The sequence below is a fragment of the Agelaius phoeniceus genome, chromosome 3 (assembly GCF_051311805.1).
Source record: "Agelaius phoeniceus isolate bAgePho1 chromosome 3, bAgePho1.hap1, whole genome shotgun sequence".
Taxonomy (NCBI): Eukaryota; Metazoa; Chordata; class Aves; order Passeriformes; family Icteridae; genus Agelaius; species Agelaius phoeniceus.
The window spans coordinates 71,711,241-71,731,881 of record NC_135267.1 but is presented as its reverse complement, the minus strand read 5'-3'; the positions used below and the strand labels follow the sequence as shown (position 1 = coordinate 71,731,881).

Genomic DNA, 20,641 nt, shown 5'->3' with positions numbered 1-20,641 from the left:
AGAACAGCTCCTGCGCAGTTCAGTGTACCGGTGCAGCCAAAGCCTAACTCAGAAAATGAACCTGATTTCCAGTAAGTGTAATTCACCACGGGAGATTACAATTCCCATGAAAAATAAACTTAGAGATCTGCACATCAAAAGTGGTGGCAGACTACTCTCCTAGAAGATGTGGTCATAGGAAAAGGCAAACCTGGAACCTTCTGTTCCTGTGAAAGCAATGGGTAGCAAATTCCTGGTACAGCACAACGTGCTTTCTAATGGGTGTGGGCATTACTTTGGCCAAGATGTGGTTGATTATAATCTAATGAACAAGAAATGCTTGCTGCAAGTTTTCCAAGTGAAGTTCCACTTAATCACTCCTCTCCAAATCACATGAGTAGTCTCTCCTTTTCCTGGCTATCCATTTTCTCCAATTTTTTTTAGAATTTTTTTAATCTTTGAGATCCTACTGATTGCAAAGTCACTGAATTTTCTTATTAGAATTGAGCCTGTACTGTGACAATATATGTAATATGTTCTGGAAAAAGAAGGTGGAAATTAATTCTTTTAAACCCTCCAGCTAAAATGGTTTCCATGCACCTTACTACTCTGCATGTGTTCTGTTGCACATAAATTACAGAATCTGGTAAAAGCTCAAGAAAACAGCTCAAATTATACATTTTACTCAAATGTAAAGTAAAACTTGGTACTTTGTTTCAACACACAGAAACATGTTTCATAGGAGGAATTGTTACAATGTGCTTTAGTAATCAGGATGCTTACACTTGAAATCTCTTACATGCCATAATATATTTTGTTTTTCTATTTGTTCTTTAGTAATTTTTCCATTTCCACTTATAGCATGCAGTCTGATTAATTATGGGAGTTCCTTTTACCAGGCTTGAAACAGTGCTAAGCAGGGGATCCCTTCTTACAATAGGTTTACTCTTCCCTTCCTGGTATCTGTAACTAAATGAAGACAGGTTTCTGTCACTGCATTCACAGACAGGTTTCTGTCACACCATTTCTTTAATGGTCTGCACAACCACTTGCAATCAAAACAGAATCAAATATATTATGTGTTGTGCTGTTTCTTCATTATTGTCTGAATTCTGCTCTGCCTTTAGTTCTATCCCAGCAGGGTGCCAAATCTAAAGTCTTATTACACCAATTTAAACAACAACATTTAAATTTGAATTGTCCCTCTGTAGATTTTCTTATCAGACAAAAAGGGACATCGGGCTTGGGGAGCTTCTGAGAGGAACATTATGACAACAAAACAAACAAAAACAAGCCAGAAAGGTGGATATGGAGTTAAGAGAGAGAAAATGAGCAAGCATTTTGTAATTTTCAGCAGAGTTTTGTAATTTTCAGGTGTCAAGAACCACGCCATTCACACCCTCATATCATGGTTGTTAAGTGCCTTGATGGTAGCACCCTAAATTTGTGCTTTTCAACTCTACAATTCCAACACATACCCCTACATCACCCAAGACCATGTCCTATTCTGTTTTCTCCACTTTTCAGGCTTATCCCAACCACTTCTGCCTCGTTCCTAAGCCAGCCCTGCTCAGAGGCTCCCACCCTGCCAGCTGCAGGCACCTGTAGGGTCCCAAAGCCCTTTCAGCCTTGGTTTGCTACACTCAGAATGTCCCACACCTCCCCATCTATCATGTACTCTGCACTCCTATTTATAAGGTATCCTGTATTCCCTGACCTTTCCAGGTGCCCTCCAAACTCAGCATATGGCCTAGATCAAAGGCTGAAATACCTTGATTTTTTTTTTTTTGAGAGGACATCTTGTATGTGCTTTCTTTCTTTCTGTCATACCAGGTATTCTCCCTCAATCAGATGAGTCTATCTTAAAAATGTAAGACTGAGGAATTGCCTGAAACATCAAAGGCAGTCCACCACAATTGCAGACGGCCCTGAAATAAATGGCCAGTCTGAACATGTCCCTTTCATAGGCCACTTCTATCTATAGGTCACAAAATGCTTCTCAGCTCCTTGTAACCCCAGATGTAGAGCTTACTTCACACTCTGCTTCCTTAGCCAGGGTCTCTCTGTGTCATTTAATACTATTACTGAGCCAATGAGAGGCAGGACAATGATGAGAAATGTATTATTGTTGATTTTTATCTGAACTTTGTAACGGTACCTTTGCTGATGGTGTGGGTTTCCAGCACATGATAACAAGTTGACCAAATTTGGGTTGATTTTATAATTTAAAGGCTTTACAGTAGTAGTTTATTGGTTTTCATCAGGGGCCATAATTCTACACTAATTTAGCAATACAAGACGACTGAGGTTCTTTCCTCAGACTTGTAGTTAAAAAATCAGTGCCTTTAGTTACCTGCATATTCTTTTGGACAAATGTATACTTGTTCTTATGTATTTGCTTTCTGCTGTCATCACACAAACAAGCAATTCTGTACTAGGAAAAATTTCTGGATTATCACTCCAGTGGCTGGTTACCTTAGAAAAGGATTATGGACAAAACCACAGTAGAAACTACAGAAAATTACAGGTCCTGGAAATCCCCACTTCCAGTTTTAGAAGGATGTGTTATGCTGTTGCCATAAAGCGACTGCTAAGGTACTGAGGCACCACAGACTATTAGAACCCAGGCCAACTCTATGTCTTTAAAAAGTTTCATTTCAATTATGGTTTTAGATCGCACAACGTCCATTTGTTCTCATGAAAGTCCCATACTACCACCTGCACATTTACAGGTAATTCTGCACAGTGCATAAGGAGGAAGGCTCAGCTCACCCTGCACCATGACTTTTTTTCCTTACAGGAGTCTGTGGGAGTGTGTTTGCACAGTGTAAGGTCTCTAGGGGACCAGGTACGTAACACAGCCTTTTCTTCCCTCTCCCACTGCATGCAGGAGAAGGAAATGGGAAATTTCTGAAAGTTATGCAGAAAATTTCCCACCACATCTCTCCCACACAATAATAACATTAAAAGCCCAGATGTGCTCCATGCAATAAACCTTACCAGTTATTATGGTTACATATATTCTTGTTCTCTTCTAGATTTCTCAGTGCTGTTTTGCAGAAAACCAGCAGCACACATAGCTTTTATACGACTCTCATGCTGACACAGCACTTCCCCTCTCTCCCAGGAGAAAAGAAAAAAGAAATTTACAGGAGGTGAGAAAGGGAAATAAGTAAATTGCCTAATTTTTGACAGTTTTCCCTAAAGTCCTTGAACTCTTTTGCTAAGACAGATAGAGGCAGAAGTGTTCTAACTGAAAGAGGAAATCATTGATATGCAGCAGGAAAGCTGGTCACAACAATTTCCACAAGGTGGTTGTGCTATTATCTCCTCATCCTCCAGTGCTTGTTTCCTTTGCCTCCCCAGCCCCACAAATGATTCTTCCAGCTCTTTCACATCACAGTGCAAACATATATTAATCTTCATAACTTTAAAATGAGATTCAGCTTCTCTCTCCAGCTAGTCCCTTCAGCCATCACCTTCTCTCCCTCCTCCCTTTCATTTCTGAACTTACTACCCACATCCAGTGAGCCTGGAGTTTGTCCTCTGCGGCATCCCAGTCTGATTCATGTATCCCAACCTGACTATCCTGTCTGCTGTTATTACAGTAGATCAGCTGTGATTGCTCACAAGCTACCTGTTGAGTTACTAGCTCCACATTTCTATCCTCAAACTGCTTTATGAAAGATGAATAAACCCTTTATATTGCAATAAGTCTGTATGCAGAATTTCCCCAAAACAGGCACATTCCTATCTACTCACATATTTAAAAATTACTGTCTGATCTGTTGGTGTATCGCATTCACATCCCCTTTCCTGGCTTAACAAAAGCAATCTTACCCTAATTAGATCTTGCTGTTGTGAAGATCTGTTTCTTAACCTGCCATTTTGACCTTGCCACCTCTCCCTTTATGTCCCTCTGCTGCTTCCCTCTTCTGTGCTACATCAAACACATGCTGTTTCTTTTCCCTTTCCATTTCCAGACCCATTAGTCTATCCTTCCTCATCCTCTCATCTAATACCAAGACACTGACTCACACTGACCCACTCATGCTGCCAGTCTGAGTTGTCCATGCATTAGTCTTTCAAGTAAGACTTAATGTTTATCTTGTGCTAACTCCCACCTCATTTTCCTCTATTATACCCCAAACATCCCTTTGTTGTCTCAGTGGCACAAATTTGAGGCAGCACGTGTTCTGTGACCTTCTGTGATCCATGGCCTTCTGTGTGGGCTGATAAGCTGATCCCCTCTCTGTGTGCATCTTGTCACCTATTGGTGCTGCATATTTTCCCTGCTGACAATTAGTACAGTACTATTGGTAGAGAGTAAGGGTAACACTAATTGAGATAAATAAATAAATTAACAAACCCAGAAACCATCAATGTGTCAAGCTGCAGGCAAAAGGAGCCCAATGTTTGCAAATGAACTTTTGTGAGGAGAGGAGTAAAAGGCAAATGTAAAGGTGTCTCACAGAGAGAAGTGCTATGAGAACTCTTTGCTGTCTTTCATGCACACATACTGCCCCACATACATTCAGAGCTGTTCAGACATTGAAACTTGTGAAAAGTTAGTTCAGGTCCAGCAGTAGCTCCAGATTTTTCAATCAGACTCACGTCTGAAGCACTCAGACACAAGAGTGAAGCCATCATGATCTCTGCAGAACAGAAGATGGTGCTGTTGTCACTGACATGTGCCTCTCAGGTTTTTTTCTGGTGAAAAGAAAGCAAGTGATAGCGAAGAAAAGGAGAGGAGAGAAACTAAAAGGAAAGGTACAGGAAGAAAAGTAACTGCCATTTCTTGGATTTTTTTTCCACTGGAGAAATTTAGAAACTCAAAAGGAAGAATGATAAATGCACAGAAAACCGAAAGGACTATCTAAAAGAGCAGCTGGGAGGAGTGGAGAGGGCAGCATAGATCAGTCATATACTGGATACACTCTTCATTTCTCTGAAGATACTGTAAACTACACTCAGGAAGGTGCTGATGCCAGCAGTTCCCCAGTGACTCTGTAAGGAGCTACCATTGATTGCCAGCACCTGGGATCTTCAGGGTCAGCGTGTCTCAAGCCAGTGGTTTGAAAACCAAGACATCAAAAAACAGTGGGAATTTTATAAACTAGCACTAAGTAATGGAGTGGAGAAGAAGAAAGAGCAGGATCAGGCAGGCAGGGAGGAGCTGAGAGTGCAGCACAGACCCTCTCACACTGAATCATGGGCTGCACGCTTCCAGCCTTATCAGGGCTATGCTACATGGCTTCCTTGCTTTATCTGCATGGGGAAAATCAGCACATGAAAGAAACAGCAAGGTGTCTTAAGGACACTGCTCTTAGCGTTGTGTTGTGAGACTGTGCACATCTGTGTAAGAGATTCCAGCGTGAAATTCTTCTTTGACTGAGCAGGACAGCTACATTCACCAGAAACACTACAATATTCCTGGGCTTTTTAGGATGTTTACTTTAAAAATAAAGCCAGAGTTCAACTGTTGTAATGCTGTAAACATCCTGTGTTCAGAAGCAGCATTTAAAGACAGCTGATGAAAAGCAGTAGTGTCCAATTAAACATTCCTAATGATGGGAAGTTACAAATCTACTATGTGGTTTGTCACTGTAAGCTACAGAGGGAAAGTTAAGCTGGTAAATCTCTCCAGTTAGACTGAGTGCAGTGGAATGGTCAGGAAAAGATGAATTAGGAAAAAGAATTAAATATAATCCTTTGCCATCTGTCTTTATTTTGCAAACCTACTTGACAGGATACTACTGAAATCTGCAAACATTTTTTATCTGCTTCATGTAGCTGAAGAGCATTTGTTGTACAGACTGGAATTAAAATGCTTCCCAATAACAGTCAGCCATCCCACTTATTATCCTTGTTTGCTTTCCTTTTTTAAAAAAACAAACACTTAGTATTTTGACTTCAGCTTAAGCTGCACCATTAATTTTTGACCTCTCTCCTTCACTAGGACTCAGAGCTGGGTGTTAAAGGCTAAATAGATTTCACTATTGGTTTTGCAGGGAAGCAAAAGGGCTGTTGAAATGTATGTAGTACATTCTTCTCCAGCTTTCAGTCTGAAGAGCATATGTAGATGTGGAAGCAGTGTGACAATTGAGAGAATGTCCATATGGTATCACAGTTTCTCCATAACAGTTTTTGTCTATAGGTCTTCATCTAGCAAACCATGTCAGTATGAGCTTATCTGTAAGCACATGCCTGAGTATTTTGCTGCCTCTGGATTTTGGTGTACAGGGGATTCTGCTGATAATGAACCAGATAAGAGGATCTACTACAGTGGGGAAAATATGCTGTAGCTTCTGCATGAAAATTTACCAGTGGCAACCCTGGGAGCCTTTAGTCTTTTTTAAGTCCTGGTGTTATTAGTGAGAATAATACTACAGGAAGGGGGATTAAAAAAACCCCAAACATAAACAAAGCACACCACAAGGACCAGTCTGGTTCTTACTTATTTCCTTTAGAATACAGCAAAATGCCACCTCTTTTTTTATTGTTGTTTTTTAGCAGTGAGGGAGGGAGGAAAGGAGGAAGGAAGAGAGGACAGAGGCAGGGAGGAAGCTTTCATTTTATTTCCAACTCCTATGTATTTTTCTCTGCAAATGTGAAGGTTGGCATGTCAGTGTCCTTTCAGAATGCACAATATGAAGAGCTTCATAGCTCCTTGGCTTCAGAAAATAGAGCACTGATGATTAGCTGATTAGCTTTTCACAGATGAGCTAAAGTTAATTTGTCCCTTCTGGAAGGGTAGAGATAGCCTGCTAGGTACAAAGAAGTTATCTTTGGTTTTCAGATCAGTGGAGGAATTCATCAGGCGCTGGTTGAGACCAAGGTTATTTCCTCAGAGGGAATTCAGATTATGAAAGACCCACACCACTGCTGCCTTCCTTCTCTCACAGTCTTTCACATCAATGGGGAGCAAGGGGAAACAGCTTTAAAATATTCTCCTTCATCCTGTACTTTAGATTACACTAGCTTAACTAACCTCACAAGGAAAAAAGCACAAATCTGTTGTGCTAAGATGCAATTTTCACATTTTGACTTGTGCATCTCACTTCAAAGAACTTCTTCCAAGTTTATTTTGAGTTTCCCATGCTAAAAATAAAGACACAGAACAAATCAGTTCAGTTTAGCTGAGAACAGCAGTTTTAGAAGCATTAGGGAAGAAGAAGCTCTAGTGTTTTCAAAACAGCACTAATGCTGTTGTCTTTAATGGGGATGGCTAATCCTCCCTGTTTTCTCATATTCCAAATGATTCTCTCTAAGTGGAAGCCCGCCAGTTATTCTGCAAAACTCCTGACTCATTCCAACCTCATTTAGGGCCTTCCTAATTGATTGCAGGATATCTTCAAAGTCAGAAGAGGGCTCTTGTTTGATGCTGTAAAAGGTTTGCCAAAAGGTTATAATCTCTTCTGTTTCTGTAATGTACTTGAAAGATACTGGAATTGAAGGAAAAACTTCCAGATCAGCAAATTTTTAGAAATATCTCACTTTTACAATTTCGTTATAAAGACAGTGGGTGTTACTTAAAATATTTTTCAATTATTAACTAATTAATTTATCTGGATATTGCAGGTTTACTTTGAGTTCTTTTCCTGCTGCTCATACATGAACAGTAAAAATAAGCACTTGTCATATTGCCACAACTGTTTTTTTTTCTTTCACCCCTTAAATCTCAATCTTGTAAAAAATGATAATAGTTCCCTTTTACACATTTATGACATCTTCCATTAAAGTCTATTTGAAGCATTTTATAGACAATAATGTATGCAACCTCAAAGCACACTGCTGAGGTATTTATTACCAGGTTTTTACACTCAGGAGAATGTACCACAATAATCATGAAATTCCAAGACCACAGTAACTAGTTCTCAAGTTTTGGGCAAAAATAAATACTTCAGTGGAACCCAGTATTCAGAAGCTGAAACATTTTCTAAAAGTGTGGCTCTCCTCTAGTAGCTGCCCAAATATGAAGGCATCCAAAATAACTCTCCATCTTCAAGAATCTCAACATTAAGATGTTTTCTTCGACCTCCGCCTCCTGTCACTGCATCTAATTAGTTCTTTTTTTTAATCGTGTTGCATAATTCTGAAACTTTCCACTGCAGAGGCATAACACTATCTTGTAAAAACTTTGCTTCCTTCAGAAAAAAAAAAAAAAAGAGAAGCCATTTTCCAGAAGCATTTGGCCTTAGCCTAGACCCCCTTCTAGTTTTCACTGAAATGCCTCAATATATATCAATATTGAGCAAAGCCATTTCTTGGGAAGTTCTGTAAATTTTTTCATGGAAAACTGGCTTTATACTACATGCTGATATTGGAGTTACATTTATAAGCTCATTCTAGAGATCTTTGACCATCTGTGCTTTTCAAAAAATGGTGTTTTCAGATCATGGTGCAAAGTTTTTCCTCACACAAGCTCCCAGCTTTTGGTTAGCTCTGCAAGGAAGTTCTCAGACAAACTGTCATAATACCTGTTCTAGATTTAGCCAAAATGTGTATTCCTTCTTTATCCTTTACATGAGATCCTCTCACATACCCAAAAAGGCATATTGTTTTTAACAGTAAATGTATAAATGCTGGCTAGTTCCATATTCTGGACTGTAAGGCATTCTAAAATGTGCTGCAACCGAAAAACCAAGTCTAAAAATAACACGGAGGTGTGTGTCTGTTTGACTTTGTGTGTGGAAGGGGAATACTGCATTTCTCATCTCTTGATAATTCTATGTAAATATACCCAGTTTATATTACAGAAATATTTTCTCCACCTAAATGGTACTGAGGCAGATTCATCCTGGACTCTTAAAAAAAGAAACGTTTGTGTAGATTCTAATTTGTGAATCACTGTTAATAAATAACTTGTTGCAGGAGCTACTTGGTTAGTCATTGCTTATGGTATGAAGTCCAAGCCAAATTCCTGTTCATCCTGTTAAGATCTGTAACACAGAATTCAAGCAGAGTCTGTTCAGTACAGGAAACAACCTACTTTTGTCATCAAGATGTTCTTTCACTTTAGAAATAAAATTAACCCAAAATGGGGTTTGGCTTTTTTTTTTTTTTAATCTTTACTAAATCAGAGGAAACCTTTCTTTTATCTTAAAAAAAGAGCTCATCTGGTCATAAATCTGGTAGATGCATTTCAGTAAGGATTAGCAATACTGCTTCATTCAGGGCCTCATAAGTAACAAAATAAACATGAGAGATGAAGGATAGGGGGAAGGTTAAAATAAGTAATCTTGTTCTTAGAAAAGAACCTGACTTTTAACTCCTGCAGTAGCAAAGGAGGCCCGGCAGATGGTGGAAGGAGACCACAGTGCTAAAGGAAAGCCCTTTGCATTGTGCTTGTTACAGACATTAGTTCTTAAAGGAAGTTACTGATTTATTTTTCATAATGCTATCTAAGTGTTTAAAACAAAAATAGGATCACAATTGTTTTGGATATGCATTTTATGTCCAAAAATCTTGTGATTTTGACCAGCATGGCAAACATATTCTTTTTCACTATGGAGCTGAGGCTTTGTTTTAAAGCCAATGGATATCAATGACAGTAAAAAATCACTTAACCAATAAAAATGCTGCTGGCTGCCTGTATTTTGTGTTGCAGAGGTAATGCATTGTATTTTTTTTGTTGTTGTTATTTTGGGGTGGTTATTTTTGGTTGGTTGTTTGGGGGGGGTTTGGTTTGGTTTTTTTTTTGTTTGTTTTGTTTGTTGTTTTTGTTTGTTTGGGTTTTTTTTGATGGGGGGAGTTTTTATTTTGTCAGCATTTTGATTTATTATTCAGGTGCTGCTGAAGATCATATCTGCATTACCCAAAGCCACAACAAGAAGAAAAAGACATTATGCTTTTCAGACCATATTTGTACTCTGAGTGACAAGACCCTGCAGAGCTCCCTATCTGCAGCAGCTTTCTGTCATGAGTGCCAGTGAAGACCTGGAATCCAGCAATATGTCTGCTCTAATCCTAAGAAACGTACAATTGGAGGCTGACATCTTGTTTTATCTGGTTCATTTGTTAAATATTCTCTCTCTCTCTCTAACTTCTATGTCTGGCTTATGTCATATCAAGATAGACATTAAACACCTGAGAGATGATCCAGATCAAAGGCACCCCGAATTTTCTCTGTAAAGGATCAACACTATTTAAAAAAAACCCATCAGTGTTACTGCAATTTTGGTGACACTTTCAGTAATTAGAATGAGCTTCAGATATGTGAGGACAGAAATGCTAGCAATAGGGAACCCCTTCTGAGGAGTGCTAGTGCAGAAGCACTGGATGACAGGCAGTAGCTCTGTCATCAGTAACAGCATGACACACCTTTCCTAGTCATCATTTTGGCATCTAAATCCCACAAGCACCTCAAGCATTTCTTGGCCTTAGCAGAAGACCCATAAAAATACATTCCCCAAATATTTTTCAAAGAGCCAGGCTTATTTTATTACAGCAGGTAGAAAATAAAACTGTTTAGACCCTTTTTTGATCAGTAGGCATCCTATTGCGTTTTGAGGGGCGCAGGGGAGAGGACATGTATATCTTGCTGAGTGGTGCTAATGGACTCATTTTTTCAGATTCCTTTTTCAGACTTGGTGGCCAGGTGTTCAAGTGCTCAAGCTTGAAAAGGTTGCTGTAGGCACACTGTCTTTTAGGGTCTTCAGAATGAAGAGCAGTTGCTTATTCCTGCCCTCAGTACAGTTCCCTAAAATGATGTGTTTGTAAGGTGCACTGCCAGGGCCAGCAGAAATGTCACTTCTCCTGTGCTCTGCGGCAGGCACAGAAACCTGACTGCCCAGGGCTGTGCTCCCCTAGGGACTCTGCTGCTCCCTGCTCCCCTCTGCCTCCCACCCAGACTGCAGCTGCCTGCTAGCTGCAGCTCAGCTTTCCATGCTGCAGGTTCACCCCTCCCTCTGTGCCTCCTGTGCTTCTCACTCACCCCTGGCTAAGGTGACATTATCCTCTGCCAGAATATCCAAGTCCCAAATGGCCTCTTCAGTTCTGCAGCTTTAGTCACATTTGAGACCACAGCATTAAACATGAACAGCATAACCTGTGAGAACCTTTACATGTACATTCTTAATATGTCTCATTTTATAGCTAATGTACTGGGCAGGGGGGTTTTGCTTGTTTTTTTTTCTCTTCACTTCTTTTGGGAGGAAGTCTATTTTCCTCTGTGTCTGAAGAGGCTGTTCTTTCATGCCAGGGTACTGTACTGCCTTGTGTAAATGCCTGGAAGCAGCCTTCATGTTGGAGTTGGTGTATTGTTCACTTGTGAGCACAGATGACTGCATTCTGCTTGAGCTCTTCAGCAATGTATTTCTGGGGTATCACATCTGCCCCCACAGTTACTGCTCTTTTGCTTTGATCCATGCCCTCTCAGTCAGGTCTGCAGAGTGCATAATTCACTGTTATCTCTGTGTCTTCTGTGCACTTCAGGGAAATGCATATTTTAAAATGCTATATTACATGAAACAAGACTTATGTGTTCAATAAAATCATTTGCATCCCAGAACCTGTTATGTCCAGCAGAAATAATCTGATAAAAATACCTTGTCCTACAGGTAGTTCTGTGAGGTCTTTATTTCATCAGTCATGGGAGGCTTTGGTTTTCACATGTTTTTCTGTACGTGATTGCTTCCATTGCTGTTAGTCACATTAGTGATGCCACAGCTCACGGTACCAGACGAGGGAAGCAGATTGAGCTGGGTTTTCTGTGAGATTGTTTCTCCATTCAAGAACAGAAATGCTATGTGTTCTTTGGCATTAATAAAATTTCAGGCATTTTAAGTGCTAATTTGACTTTGCCATTTGGTGGCAATGCTGTGGTGGTAACAGAAGGGAGTCCATTTGAGGATGGATTGCAAGGAAACAGATGTGCTCCCACTGCATAGGGTATTCTGCCTATTAAAGTACTTCATTGCTTTAAACTCACCCAGTTGACTAGATGTCTGAGTAGCAGCCCAAAGAGCCACATTTGGGACTGGGAAGCAAATCTCTGCTCTCCTACAGATGGTGGAAAGAGCAGTGTGCTTCCACTTCTCATTGCTGTTGCCCTAAACGTGGCACAACAGACCACCAGATGTTGGCTAGCCTCTGTCTTATTTGGCCAGGACAGAGTATTTCTGGCTTCCTCTGCACAGACTGCAGTTCCAGAGGAGAGCTGGAGAATTCCCAAAGAAAATGTCCATTCCCTTCAATCTGGGTATTGTGATTATCCATTTCAGTAGATCCAGTACTCCTGAAAATGTAGTCATTTCCCCCTGCTTTCTGACCTTTCCTGTAGGAAAAAAAAATCTGTTTGGAGCTATCTCCCTGTTCTGCTGGAGATACCAATATTAAGCTGCAGGTTAGCAAGAGGAATATATCCCTTTCTAAGGTGTAGAACTGCTCACTAGCAGTTATGTATGTGCCTCTTTATTAAAAATGAGATAATTAGATGTCTGTTTTTTCACATGGGTAACTGGGTAACTGGTGTATTCTCTGATCATACCAGTTGTCCATATTGCATCTCTGCTCAGAAGCTGTATCAATGACTTGCACATATGTGAAAGCTGTGGGAGAAAAGTAGTCAGATAGGTTGCAAATCCCAACAGACTGGAGGGAGTGTGTGCATCTGGGAGCAGGAGGCTTCAGTATGCTCTGAATTGCAGAGGCTGGTCCCGGCTCTTGGGAGACCAACAGATGTGTCAGACAGGATACTGTAAACAGTCCCCACACCAGGATGGTTTAATTCAGCTCTAGGTCTGTTCCCTGACTCTCTCTAACTGACAGATGAAGGTGGGCTCATGGTGTGTCACAGCTGCTGCCACACGATCTCCGTGTCCATCCCCAGAACACAGCAGCCATTGCACTGATCCCTCAGGGTCCTTTTGATGTGTCCTGCTGACAGCACGGACACTCCACCACTTCACATCTGATCCCAGCACTGCTCACTACCATGTGCATATGCTCTTCTCCTGGATGTGGAGAGGTAGTTTCTTTCTCTCTTTCCCCAAAAGTTTATGTCAATACCCTGTGTACTATTAATGTCTTTGTTCTCACCAAGCTGGATATGCCCTCATTTGTAGGAATTCAGTTGAACAGCCTTTTCCTGCTTGTTGAAGGTGCTTCAGGTTTCAGAAAGGGGTAGGCTGTTTGGAGTCTCAGCATCCATACTGCTTGTGTGACTTGCTGCTTAACATTACTTAAAAATGTCCTTCTTTTCCGTTTCCTCTACTGCTCCAATTATTTTTTCTTTTTATTCTGTAGTCATTCCTGGAGGCACAAATTGAAAAGATAGAAATAGATGAAGGCAATTGTATGCCTGGAAGACATCCTCCCCTTCGAACACTTCTTGATTTGCCTCCCAACAGCTTCATTGCAAGGATGCTAGTGAATATTGCCAGCTCGGCACATGTAATTATTTTTTTTAATTTGTTCTGCCTCCATTGCCTGCATGAATTGTTTGTTTCAAACTTAAAGCCCCTGTGTGGTGACAATTTACTGTCTGCAGCCAGAAGTAGAGGATTTGTTGTTGCCAGCATCACTGATTCAACCTGCAATTTACTTTGCCTAATGGCATGGGGTCATTCCATTGCTTTAATTCAGCTTTGCATGGTTACAATTCCTTTCCCTCCTTGGCATAGCTGCAAGGAAGCCCTTGCATCCTAACACATTTAGTAATGTCCCACTGTCTCTGTGGCATTCATTTTTCTAACTATGTGCTGCTGCTCTTTCTTGGCACATAGCTCAGAGTTTTGTTTTTGCTCTTTTGCACCATATTAATGTCATTGCTGTGCATTCTATCATGTGCACATTTTTCTCACAGCACTAAAGGTCTTCCCTGATGTCTTCTGCTTCATATTCATGCATTTGCTTTTGATATTATTTTATGCTTTTCAGTTCTACCTTCTGAACTATCCATGTCTTCCCCACCTACACTCTGCTTTGCAGCAGCTTTAAACACTGCTATAGTATACTATCAGTGAGGACAGCTTTTCTTTCAGCAGTCTCATTGCACTTTTTTCCCACTTATGAATCTAACACTAATTATTTCAGGTTTAAGATTGCGTACTTGCATGAGTCAGCCATTTTCTGCACAGTTTGGCTGCATACCAATGTATTGTTTCTCCAGCTTCTTGATTACACAACTGTGGGGAAGATACCTTCCCTATGTGCCATTTTTCTGAGGACTGGAAATGCTTCTGAGACATTTCTAGGATTTTGCATGGAGTTCTTCCAGTTTGCAGTTGGTATGCATCCAGATACTGCAGAAACACATGGGAGTTATAGCCCAGTACAGCTAAGAGCAGGAATGGGCTTCTTTTGGCTTCCTGTTTACCCAGCCCCACAGCAATGGGTTACAAACCCCATGTCACTCTAAGAAAGGGCTAGCAGAGCTAATGCCAATACTTCCTCCTTTATTTTCTGCAGCTTTGGGGCAAGACCCTGCTATGAACCCATGATGTCTTCTCTGTACTTCTGAGTTTTGGGGAAGTGTAGTCTTGCCTCTTTTTTCCAAGTCTTCACAACTGTCTGTGACACATGGCTGCCTAATCTCTTTTGCCACAATATCCAAAGTCCACTCTGGCACTGAATATGAGGGAGAGCCAGGGAGCCAGTGCTGGTCGATGGTTCTTCTCCCCTTTACCTCCTGCTCTGGGAGTGCTTTGATGGCAAGGAGCTCCCCTGCTTTCCAGCAGAGCTACTTTCTCTTCTGGAGCTCACACAGCCTGTCCCAAAAGGAAATTGCTGGGTCTTCCTTTGTTGTGCCAGGACAGACTTAAGTAGTCAACTAGGGAAGGACTGCTGTAATGGAGACTGTGGATTTTGTACAGGAGTCAAAGCAAGAGACAGCTGTGCAGCCTGAAAGATGATCAGAAGATAAAATGACAAAGGCTGAATTTCTAAAGACATTATACTGCCAATTAAAAGTCTGAAATCTTCCTGGCTTGCTCTGCCCCAGAAATTCAGATCAAATCATTCACTGAGCTGTTCCTACAAAAGGAACTGGAAATTCAATAGGTCACATTGTCAGCTAGAATAAGTCCACTGACTCCAGGGGAACTACTCCACTTTCTGTCATCAGAGAACCTGGCCCCATGACCACGAGCTTCAGATTTTCCACATGGCTGTTTCCTTGGGACTTACATCATCACCCTGAACAACAAGAAGAGTTCAAGGTCACAGTGAAGAAAGATTTTTAAAGAAGCAAAACAAGAGACCCAAAAAAAGCTCAAGTTCATGCTGTGCCTCATAATACCACATGGTTTAGTGGACCTGTGGATCAGTATCTTCCTCAGGTTCCATGTGATTGGTGCCATATGTTAGTGCTGAGTCCTTCAACTCAGGACCATAAATGGTGGAGGTCAAGGACCCACAGGGCAGCTGTGCTATGACTTTGCTTCTTGCCAGTCCCATCCCATCTACAATACAGTACTTGTGGCATCATGGTACAGATAAGGAAGGCCTTCAAAGTGTTAGTTTCCTTTACTGTTCTCTCCTAATCTGCTGTTCACCGACATAGAAAGGAATATCTTTTATCTCAGTTTTACAGTAAGAACCCAAATCATAAAATAACACGTAGGATTTCCAGGATGAGCAATGCCAATGAAAACAAGCTTTAAAAATTCTGCCTGAAATTTCCAAAGCATGACATTCTCCCCAAGGCAGAAAGCCTGCAGACAGTTCTGTGTATCAATTAAGAGGTGCTAAGTCACTTCTTCAGCCTCACATGGGCTGCTCCATCAGTTAGATTCAGCTAAAAATCAGTTAGGAAGAAGAACTCAGTGCTGCTATGAAGAAGAATGATCATTACCTAACACATCTTTCCTTGCAAAGGCATGAGTTCAGTAATTTACAGGTTCTTTCCTATTTCTGACTACTGTGATCTTATATGCTGTATATCATCTTAACAAAATAAGAGCTTTGGTGTTATCCCTTCCTGTCCTCTGCTGTCACCCCAAACCTTTTATGTGAGGACTGAAAATCTAAACTGTTTGTTTCAAAATTGTCAGAACAGCAGGGGTAAAAACTCTCTAAAACGAGATACTAATTATTAATGTGTATGCTTTTCACATCCATCTCCTACTCAATGGAATGATTCAGTTGAACATTGCTCAGTGAGAAGATCCATTTCTCATACTTCTTTAATTTTTTATCCATTCGTAAAGTTTCCCAAGACCTAGACAGCAATAAGACAGCAAAGAAATTGCCCAAGGCATCCTCTTAAAGAAGCAGTATGGGCTGGGTTCTGTTCTGCCACAGATTAGTCTAAATTGGTAGTTATTCCATTATGTCAGTGAAACTGAACTGCTGAAATGCAGAGGCGAATCTGGCCCCATGATCTAATTCCATGATGAAATTGCTAGTGTAAATAAATGACTGCTGCTGTTCAGTGCTTCCCCCTTCACTCCCCAAAGTGCCCTAATGAATAATGAGTTTTATGAATAAGCTTTAATGAATGACTGAACACATTTTAACTGTAAGTTAGAACACTTTCCTTCGCACTTTCCTCCGCTGCTTTCCTTTGCTTCCTTGAACCAGAGAATTGCCCTCTTAAACTACCTGTCAATCACACATACAATTACCATGTCTCAAAAGGTGTTACCAAACAGCAAAAGTGTCCAGTTTTTAATTCCAAGAAAAACATTCCATATTTGTTTTAAACATCTAACTCAGGTTTCAAAATGCAAGTGCTGAAACAGAAGAAACCTCTAAGCATTTATTCCTTCCTTCCCTCCGCCCCCCAAGATTAAAATCCATTCATTTCAATCAAGTCATTCAGAGGAAGGCTGTAAAATGAATGACATAATTAGCCACTTAATATACTGCATATGGAATTTTAATTTCAGATGAAAATCAGAGAGGCTTTTCTAAAGCTCTTCACTGAGAGAAAAAAATAGTGGTATGTGAAGACAGCTAACGCTTTACAGTTTAGTGCTAATTTTTTGTCTGAGTTCCCTAATACTCTCGGCATTACTTAATAAATTTACTGAATTTACTGAAATTTACTCAGGTTTACTGAATAAACCTTCTTGAGTTCCATCAGAAGGGGCAAATATACCTTTACAGAGTGAAGAAGTCAGGAAGGCGGTGAGACTAAGGACCTACTTTTGCCAGGTTACAATGCAATCACAAAGAATGAAGTGACTGCTTCCTCTGACTGAATCCTGTGGGAACCAGTTTGGGGACAATTTTCTGTAATGTCTTCCAAGAGGCTGAAGCACAAAAGTCAAAAATTAAGGCACATCCAAATAGGTCTGTACTTCTGAAAACACTCATTCTCATGACTCCCAAAGTCATATGAGTAATATGTATCTGATCCAGAAACAGTTTTAACCAAACTCCTGCTGACCAACACTGTGGGATTTTATAGCTACAGCCTAAATATTTATCAAAATTAAATCAATATTAATCAAAATTAAAGAAAAAAAAAACAAAAACAACAAAACAAAAAAACAAAACAACCACCCCACAAGAGAGCTAGAAGGCAATTGGACAGTTCACTATCTGATGAACTTCACTGTCTCTGTAACCAGTCCATCCTGTTCAATCCTGCTGGCCACTCATTTCTGTCCTGCTTGTATTGACATATTCTGCAGGCTTTTAACCACATTACTGAGTCAGGCAACACCAGAAGATGACCCATTAGCCTATTAGATTAAACAAGATATACTAAACAGGAGATAATAGTCAAAGGGGAGGGAATGGGAACAAGTCAACATTACTCAAGGGTTAGAAAGATGTTCCAAAATGTAATCTGTGCTCATTACCTTGAGTAAATATACAGTCAACCTCCATTTGCACAAGCCTTCATCACATGAAGTGATAATTTCAGGGAGAAAAAAACACATTCCAGCAGTGTGGAATTTGTGCAATGAAATACTCTTCCCCCCATGTGCTCCTCCCAGACTTTGGGAGCAATTTCATTTACCTGCATTACTTTCACTGCTCGCTGATGACTTTCAGATCCATCTGCCCATACCACAGGGAATGCAGCAAGAAGTACAATGCTTCTTCTGTGGAAAAAAAAAAAAGTCCCAAGAAAACTTTGGAGACAGAAGGAAAGGTTAAAAAACTTGTGATTAAAGTATTGAAATCCTTTGGCATTGATCTACATCCCAGATTACCTCAATTGTACTACCCTCTTTCTTTTTTTGTTTTGTTCTTTTTGTAAAAGTCAAAACAACTGTATTAAAATATGCTTATCAGTATAAGTCCATAATATTTCTGTTCTTTTATTTGGATTTTTTTTTTCAATGATTAAAATAAACTTTCTAAACCTCATTTGCTCTTTGCATGTGAGATTTTTTCTTATTTTGGTCTGAGAGAGAGTTTAAGGAGGAACCTCCTGATCCTAATGGAAACCTTTCAGGGTTCCCTCATACCACATCATGCCAATCCCATGCGCTTTTCTAGATGCATAATTCAAGTCACTGTGACATTATTCTCAGCTAGGCTAGCAAATGTCACTGATGGTGAAAAAATCAAAAGTGAACCTGCCGAAGGAAGCAGAAGAAAACCATTATGGAAATTTGCAGCATCGAAACACTAAAAGGTTGTGGGACTGTTTTCCTGAAGAATTGTTCTTGTTGAACAGGAGGAGCATGAAGTCTTGTACCACAACTGGCACACACGAGATGAAGATGTGCACCAAAACCTTGGGTCTTTCTCCCATGTCCCACTGGCCATCAGAAACAACGGGGTTGTCAGCTCTTTGGGGAAAAGGTAAGGGCCCTGCAAGACCACTGAAAGCTCCTTCCCAGAACACTTGTCAAGGAGCTTAGGCCAGCAGCTTAGAGTCACATGCCATTCTTTCACTTTGATTGCCACAGAGGATTGATTGGGAAAGAGAAGGGATCTGTCCGGTTTTTCCAGTATTCCAGCTCTCAGCCTCTTGGGGACCTGATGCTGAGGCAAAAGCCATTGCTCTGATCCTTTGTGTAACCAGGCTGCTGGCCTTGGACCCTGGCACCCTGTTAAACTCTGGAGCCCCACCACCTCTCCCCTGGCTGCTCTGCATACAGCCCTCAGATGTTAACCACCAGACCTCACACGGAAATGCAAATGTTTCACTTTTAGATGTTTATGAAGGTCCCCTCACCACACCTCTGGCTTCATATAATGCACAACAAAACACAATGGCAAAGGCCTGCAGATAGTTAAGTCATCTCACTGCAGAGCTAAGTTGTATAAGACCTCTAAAATCATCTTTTCCAGCCTGAGCCAACGCAGAGCCTGGCATTGCACTCCAACAGCCAGCATATTTGGAAGCAAATGAAGGACCCACCACTGATGCCTGGCAATTTTGGAAGTGTAATATTACAAAAACTTATTAAAATCCATCTCAGAGTGTCTTGTTTCCACACACCACTTTTTTCCTCCTTTAATTATTTGATGTTCTCAGCTTCAGGAAACACCCCCCTGCCCTTGGAACTGGAGCAACTGTGTCACAGAGATCACAGTCCCTTTAAAGTTCATGTGGTTACAACATTGCTGTCCCACTTCTATCACAAACAGTGTCACTGCACATCTGGTCTGGCTGTGCCTGTTTTCTGCATGCCCTTTCCTGCCTAGGGATCACCTTGAGCAGATGTCGCTCTCCATCCAGCGGCTGGTGAGCAGCCATGGTGGCAGCGATCCAACAGAGGAAACTGATGAGCCATCATGTTTCCCCATCCAATGCCAGCAGGGTCCTGGCTTGATTGCCCTCTTTAAAATGCTGCTTCCAGATGGAAATTCCCACTTGGAGAAAACTCTCTAAAATGCACGTACCCATAGGACATTACTGGGCAAAAACAAGAAGAGGAGTCTGTTTATGTCTCTAAAGCCTACATCCGCACTAATCGGACTCCAGACCTTGTTATTCCTGTTGTGCTCCCTGCAATAGCTTACTTACACTGTCAACAGGAGGATGTATCAGGCCAGCCAAGCACTGACTGACTCAGCACAGTCAGAGCTTAAGAATTCCCTGAGGATGGATGGACAGAAGTCAGCATGGAGGACAGAGTCACCAGTGTTCAGCTCAAAATGGCTTCAGGGGGAAGATCTCCTACAAAATACAACAGCAGCAAGCTAATTTAAACCCCTTTTCCCAGCTACAACCTTTCTCTCCTTCTAGACAAAGATTAGAGGCTGTTTCAGTCTGACTAGTGTTTAGTATTCCCTGGCCCACGGTGGGAGATGCAAGAGACATGCACCATGGCAACATGAAGGTTCAACATGCTGCTTTTCCACAGCACCGAGTCTTGAACTACAGACCACGCTTTCCACATTTGCACCACATTTTCTGCGTAGTTCAGACACACAGACCTTCTCTGCTCCCCTCCACACTACAGACCTGCAACAATGCCCCAGTGCTCCTGCTGGAGAAGTCAATAAATGAAAAAACTTGTGGTGTATGCTTTACGATAGACACACTTCTCATAATGGCAGATGTGGAGAAAAGATGGAGAGAAGGTGGATGAAGTTCTTTGAACACTGCTTAGCTGCGAGGACATTATTTCTGCATATTTTCTTGAGCTGTCATTTCAAAGATGATGCTTTGAGTGGGATTTGTCTCACTCTGTTTTAGCTATCTACATCTGAGCAAGTCACCTTTCATATTCAATGCAGAGAAATAGGCATGTCTGGGGTGTGAATCATCTGATTTACTTTATGCATCTCCTTTAGACTAAGATGA

General features: G+C 40.9%; 1 long non-coding RNA gene across 1 annotated transcript; it reads right to left on the bottom strand.

Moving 5' to 3' along the window:
• Window positions 1-1,948: 1,948 nt before the first annotated feature.
• LOC129119037 (uncharacterized) lies at window positions 1,949-19,994 on the bottom strand. The gene is made up of 3 exons (XR_008534052.2): window positions 19,859-19,994; window positions 17,894-17,978; window positions 1,949-3,099 (listed from the first exon to the last, which is right to left on the bottom strand). It is a non-coding gene; the product is annotated as an uncharacterized LOC129119037 (long non-coding RNA).
• Between the last annotated feature and the right edge of the window lie 647 nt (window positions 19,995-20,641).